Here is a 7,140-nt window from a genome sequence, read left to right on the forward strand (position 1 = left end):
TAAGAACTCGCTCTGCACACAGCAGTCACACAGATAGAGCTGGCTGCCGTGTTTGTGTCAGAAATGGAGGGAGAGGAAGGAATTTAATGCCGAATATTCTCTGCAGAGGAAACTGCAGTAACTTTAAGGACACAATGCTGTGTTTTTCTACTAAAATGTAATAGAGCTATAAACACCCTCAAATAAAAAGAAAGAAAAATAGAATTAGATAAAGTAAATCCATAACTTGGGAGATTATTTAACTCAAGCAGTCATTAAAAACTATTCCCTCAGACTCCTAAATATATATTAAAAAGCTTTTCTTTTAGGTTCTATAGGAGACAGATGCCAGCATATTAACCTCTCTCATGATTAACATTCTTTTGTGTAAAATAGTTAATGCAAATGTTAAATACGCATTTTTTTTTGTGATGTTTGCACACATCAAATGAACGCTGTGGACTCCAGAAATTACAGTAACAGACTTCACTCCCAAGTGTTACCAATTTCCCACTCTAAATGGGTTACATAAGCCCTAGTTAGTGGTTCTTTTAATTTATGGATGGTTTCTTTTTAATGGTGAAATGTGTAATTAAAAAAAGCTAGAAATAGTTTTTCTAAACTCACTCTGGAAAGGGAAGGAGAATTTCTGCAATTTTTTTTTTTTCACCCAAACATTGCATAATAGTAGAAATGTCAAAGATTTCCATGGGTTTAATTTCATTCTTCATGTGGCTGTGGTCATACAAGAAGTTTGAACACTGCAGGGGTTGGCAGATTTTTGGAAGATCACGCATCCTGGGATAAGTTTTCAGCTTAAGCTTTACCAAAGAATGCCAGTGGCCTTATTTTTCAAATTGTGGTTGTATTATATACTAGTGTCTTTTTTCTTTAAAGGGAGGGGAGGAGGGGAAAAAAAAAAAGGTGCTGGCTGGTAATTGGGTTTCATACTATGGCCCTGAGCCTTACGTGTGGCATGAAGACATACAGAACCTCACCTTAAGCCATTCATAAAGAAGAAAATCCTGTTGATGTGCCCTCTGTCTTTTCCTTCCAATGGCTCCAGTTAATGACAGCTGTACTTCTGTATTCTGCTGCTTCTCCGTTGCATTAGCATGGCGTTAAATATCATTGTCATAATTGTTTACTAGAGGAAGGTAGCTGCTGCTGTTCCTGTTTCACACATAGGAAATGGGGACAGAGAACCTGGGGTCTCTGGTCTGAACCCCAAACCCACGGCAAAGCGTGGTGTACAAAATTATTTTCCTGTTTGATTATTGGACTTTCTCCCCACCTTAGAGTCAATCATATAGGAAAGATACTTGCTCCGTGGTGTATCCAAATGTTTGTTTTTAAATTAGGAATGTGATTGGAAGCTTAAAAAAAAAAAAAAAAAAAGGCACACACAAAACTACTGCTATTATTTGGAGTTTTGATGAACCTCAATTTAACAATTTTGCTGGCTTGCCCTGTCTTGAAATTGGGACTGCGGATCAGGGCTAGTGTTGTGCAACTCCATGGTAAAGTGGTGAGTTTGAGAATGCGAGCAGCAGTTGATCACAGAAATGGCTTTGCTGTAACTGCAAAAAGGTAGTGCAAGGAAGAAGTTTGCTGCACATGGCAGCAGCGATTAGCAGCACTAAGTCCTGCATTTACGTAAATTCGATAACAAAACTACCATCAGCCTAATGCCTGCTTGGCTGCTGTGGCTTCCTGGGGCCACAAGCGAGCATCTCCTTGCCCTAAAACTCTGGGTAGTATAGGGCTCTCTAGGTTATGCAGTAAATCTCTTGAGTTTCTGCTTCATGTAATTAAAGTTATAGATGATCAGCAACTTGCAGGATTTGGCCTTCAGTAGAATGTCCTTCCCTCTTCTGCTTTTGATCCCTTTGTGGCCTAGGACCTAACTGTTATTGACTGAGCGGGTTACAAAAAAAGGCTTTAAAATCATAGCATTCCCACTTTAAAGTCTCCTTTTCTTGGCTTGCTGTAATTGTGCACGTAAGGAGGAATATTGTGTGCTGTTCAGATTCTCTCACAGAAAGAAGTAGTAACAAGAACAATCTGTGCGAAAGAATTTAGCGCATTAAAGATGGGGGTAATAGTCATTCTCATTTGTCCTTTTATGTGAAACAGATTTTATTTTAAATGTACACTCTGAGTAGTTTAACCATGTCCAGAGACTTGTTTACCAGGGTAAAAGTAGAATTACCCACAATATAAATTAAGAGTATTGAATAGAGGTGGATTGATGGTGCTGCGTGATTCTGCTTAGTCAGCTCAAAAGCACTCCTGGGGCACGCACCTTGGTGGGCACGTGGGACGGGGGCATCTCCCGTGCTCGTGATTTCATCAGACAGTATATTTAGTCATGTGTTGCGCATCTGCTCCAAAAAAGTTGTGTTGCAGCTCTGCTGTAGGCATTGTATTTCTCTGCCTTTAGACATGGATCTGTCTTGTGCTGGCTCTTACACTTTTAAGACATGTCACTTCTGATTTATTTTGCACAGTGGCAGACTTCACCATTGTGTCACTTGTCAAAAAGTGATACAAATCGCTATTGATCAGATTTCCTATTTAAAATGAGACTTGGTGTGACTATTACATGAAATGCCACAGAATGGTCTCGATGGAGCATGTTAACCCGTTCCAACGGCCATGAGAAGAAACGCCGTCTGGTGCTGAGCCTATCGAAAAGGCCAAGGGACGCTGTCTGCAGAGGTGGAATTCCTCTGTACCATTTCTAAGTTCAATATGACTAAAGGCACTTTTATATGGATCAGCATTGACTCTGTCAGACGGCATCTCTCTCCTCACACGGCGGTACCCAGCGCCTCACCACACCCTGCAGCCGCTGCTGCACCTGAGGCGAGCGCCACAGAGCCTGTCACACAGCGAGCTCCGCGTCTCAGTCTGCTCCCCTGGGCATCTCAGGGTGCTGACTTGCATCTGGGAGCTCGAGTGGGTTGCTCTGACTGTGTTTTATTCCCTTCGGTCTCGTTCCAAGAGTTGACAAGATCGGACCCTTGAGGAGAGGCCTGGGCTGCGGTGGGCAGTGAGGCAGCTCGTCGTTGTTCACCGAGGGCCGGCGGTGCTGCCAGCAGGCCTCCAGGCCCTTAGGAGGTAGGATCTTTCTTCGCCCTGGAGATGTTGCTGGAAATGTTTATTGCTCTCTCCAGCTGCACCTCTATTAGGCTCCATCCTGTTCTCCTTATGTTTGACAACCAGCACACCCTGAGCTGTAAAGTTTCGGAGGCCCAGTGAAGAGCAGCCAGTGTTTTAACCACTCTCTTGCCAAGGCTTCCTTGGCATGAGCCTGCAACATGAGCGAGGAGAGTGCGTGCTGCTGGAGCTGCTCTTGTGGTTAGCAAGCCCCAGGAAACACCAGCACCCACCCTGCCCAGCCAGGGCTCAGCTCCACGGCTGCCCTGGGCTGTGGTGTGGGCATCAGTGCTCACAGGGCTCCTGCCTGGGCACCGAGACATATTTACAAGTCACTCGGTCTGCACTCGGGATCCTTAATTTAATTTTTGAGAGTAACTGGAGCAGTCGCATCCTGTTGTTTATTAATGTAGCTTTAAATATTTAATAGGCCATCTTGGCTTCTTTCTAGCATGCAGCAATTACTTCGAGCCCAATGACAAACAGAAGAGTGATTTCAATGTTTGAAGGTGAATAAAATAAAACAAGGGCAAGCAATCTTTCCGCCTGAAGTGTGAGCTGGAAACTAATAACCAATTCTTCCCTTCATCTCTATTTGTCCGTGTCCAAGGTAAGTAAAATCCCTGGAGAAGGAGAAAGAGAAGACAAGTTTTAAATAGGTTCCATGCCATTATTTTCTGCTGAGAGCTACTCCAAAGAAGCATTTATCAGTGACGCACAGAGTGGCATAGAAACTTGGGCCTTCTCCACCCTGATGGCTAGGCTGTAAAATGAAGTTTCTAAAAGACAAAGTTTAGATGTTCTCAACCCTCATATATTTTTCTTTCCCCAGATACACCCCTTTCCAGTCTTTAGCATCCTCCTTTTTGTTTATCTGAACGTATCACTGCCTTTTAGCTGGATCCAGATAAATTAACCCTAGTGACAGTTTACATTTTAGGTTGAAACCAGTGCCAGAATTTCTCAGGCAAATGTCTATGGGCTAAAGTTTGATTCAAAGCTTCCCAGTTTTGCTTCTAGGCAGCCTCAGGCTCTTGCTGATCACATTTTTGACATCTGATCTTTTCTATATACAAGGAGAAATGATCCAGAAAACAAATTTGCAAAGTAAAATTGCTGTTTGCAACACTAATCCCTTAGGGAGAAAATCCTTCCAAAATCAGATGCATCAACAGATGCATCATGTTGGTATTTTGGTGGAAGATCCCTGGCTGGTGTGCACTGAGGGGGTCGTGCTCCTTGGCACCTCCAGGGAATCTGGCTGGTTTTGTTTAAGTTTAATTCTTTTGAGTCCTTGTTACTGAAGTGTGGAACTAATTTTTACAGGTGCAGCACTCACCATAAATAGTCTTCAACAGAAAGAAACATCTTGTATTTCACATCTGAGTGACAGCTATTTCCTTCAGCAGCCCTCGTGTCTTTTGTGATCTTTCACCATAAGGATGCATACAGGGCAGTGATTTATGAATGTTCCTGCTCTTCTTTCTTTCAGCTCCTGTTGCCATTCTGGCTTCGAAGAACATAATGCGACAAAGCCTTCAGTAAAACCAGAGCCTGAAGGAAATATCAGGTGTTAACATCCAATAAAAAGCTAACACGCTTGAATGAACTAGGATTGCAAGGCTTGTATGGCTCAAGTAAGAACTGACCAAATGCAGCATTTTTATGATGGTGGCAGGTAAGCACTAATTATAGACCCTGGACTCCATCATGAGCTGACTTGTCAAGTTAACTTACTGTCCAAAGCACCTACAATTATATTGTGAAGGCTCTCTACTTCTTTCTATAACTGAATGCAGTTGCTCCCGAAGAAACATAGGGAGTAAATCTGAGGTGCTGAAAGAAATACTGCACTAGAAATTACTCTGTAGGGAACATTTTATATGCTTTGGGGTAAATTAATGACTGGATTTGGATTTTTTTAGGAAAAAAAAAAACTTTGTGCACAAATACATACTTTAAAATATATTTTCTTTCAAACACCAACCATTTTAACAACAGTGTAAATCAGATTTTACAGACCACATATTTCAAGTATGAAGTTCATTAAATGTGTGAAATTCTAGATTAGCTGCCGGGTGTGGCCAGAGCCCCAGTAATGAATCGTAAATTGTGTTTAGGATGTAATATCAGATTCCCTTGCCCTGGCGGCAATATTAAAGGCATAGAACCACCTTTTCAAAAACAGTCATAACCTTTCTTTATTATCATAATTTAGTTTAGCCATCATATGATATAGTAGCTGATTGCATCAGTGTTTCCATCCTAAACTTACTGTGCAGGTGTCTAATTGGATTAGTTCATTGTTGTTGTTATTAATAAGCCAACTTCAGACTTAATGTAACTAAAACTAATGCCATCTATTCATACCTGTATTTTTGCCAGTGCCCTGATAGCAAGAGGTAGTTTGTATTTAGATACAAGAATATCACTTTAATCTACAGTTCACTCTTACCTTGCGTGAAAGAATCACTCTCTGTAGTGAGACAGCAGCATGATGTTGGTTTGAGTTATCCACCAGCACAGCTGTATGCTGTGGCTGAGAGGTGCGGGTGTTGGAGCCCAGGGATTCTGTGAGCATGGTGGGTTTTGTTGTCTAGGTTTGCTGAGTGGAGTCCTTCCTGGGCTAGCTTTAAGCCGTGAATGCTTTCCTTTTCTGAAAGCTCTGCAGGCCCTCATGCCAGCCCCATAGGAGAGCTGCTGCTGCTGCAGCGTGGCTCTTGCAGGCAGGTCCTTGCAGGATCTTGGCCACACAGCAGGCAGGGGAGGGTGCCCAGGGTCTACCAGCCCCTCTGCTCTCAGCCCCAGGTGTGCAAAGGGCGGTGGTGCAGAGGGTGTGTCCTCTGCTGTGCAGAGGGCAGGAGGTTCACGAGGCAGTTCTAATCCTGATATGATCAATAATGGGAGTTTCCCAGGTAGCAACTTGATGGGGCTAAAAATCCAACATTACAGAGTTCAAAAACAGGCATTCACCTGTGTGGCTGTTTGCTGGAGAGCTTAAAATGGCCTGATGACTGCTGTGACAGGGGCTCTGGCTCTAAAAGAAAGAGGTAAATGGTTACGTGCTGTTTACTTGCCATCCCTGCACAGAGAAGCACCTCTCCAACTCCCAAACGTGACTAATGTTCTTCCTAATTATTGCAGTGAGTAATTGCTCCTTTCAGCCCTCTCTTTCTTCTGAACCTCAGCTTCAAACCTTGGAAAACAAAAACAAAGAACGCCCTATGGTTTTCTTTTCTTAAAGAGAAAATACCTTTGGCAAGAAACCAATATCTTGATGGTGTTGTCTAAGGTTCTTATTTGCTTAACTAAAAAAAAAAAAGTTATAGTTCAATTTTATCCTACCTGCTTGTTTGCAAAGAGCCTCAGAGCTGCTAACCTCATCATTGATAGTGGTTTGTAAGGCAGTGCCAATCTGGAAGGCTTAAGTGTTCCCTGCAAACAATGTTTGGTGTTTGGATAAAAGCATAAATCATGGCGCATAAACATCCGTCTCTGCACAAGTTTGCTAAATCAGGGCGCCAGGAGAATTTCAGCTTTGGAGAAGACCTAGTGCCACTTACAAGGCAGTAAATCTATCTGTTGCTTTTATTTCCAAGCTGTTGTGTTTGGGTGCTGCATGCAAAGTTCACGATCCACCTGTACCTTCCCTGTTCCTTGCTCTTCCTGGCTGACAAGCCACAAGCTAAATCTTCCCTACATGGAAAACCCTTGTAAACCCGCAGGTTTTTGGCTGCATGATCGGGTTTGCCCCTGCCCTGGCATGTGCAGGGGGTGGTGGGGGCAGGCTTGGCGCCCCCAGCCCCGGCTGTTTCAGTGCTTGGTGCAGAGCTGCAAACTCCTCGAGGTCAAAAAGAGCCTCCTGGGGAGAAAATTGTTCCCTTCTGGCCTACCTAGGGTCACTCCACCTTGTATCCTCTCTCATGCAAATGAATTTCCCTGCCTTTAAAATTCCCTGTTTGAGATTCAGCACAAGCTCTCTGCATATTGAAAGGGACA

At 43.2% G+C, this 7,140-nt stretch overlaps 1 long non-coding RNA gene across 1 annotated transcript; it reads right to left on the reverse strand.

The window, feature by feature from the left end:
* Positions 1-3,528: 3,528 nt before the first annotated feature.
* Positions 3,529-5,982, reverse strand: LOC311445654. Its single transcript, XR_014698567.1, has 2 exons — positions 5,597-5,982; positions 3,529-3,764 (listed from the first exon to the last, which is right to left on the reverse strand). It is a non-coding gene; the product is annotated as an uncharacterized lncRNA (long non-coding RNA).
* Positions 5,983-7,140: the final 1,158 nt, after the last annotated feature.

Source organism: Aythya ferina, assembly GCF_964211825.1.
Source record: "Aythya ferina genome assembly, chromosome: 16".
NCBI classification, from domain to species: Eukaryota; Metazoa; Chordata; class Aves; order Anseriformes; family Anatidae; genus Aythya; species Aythya ferina.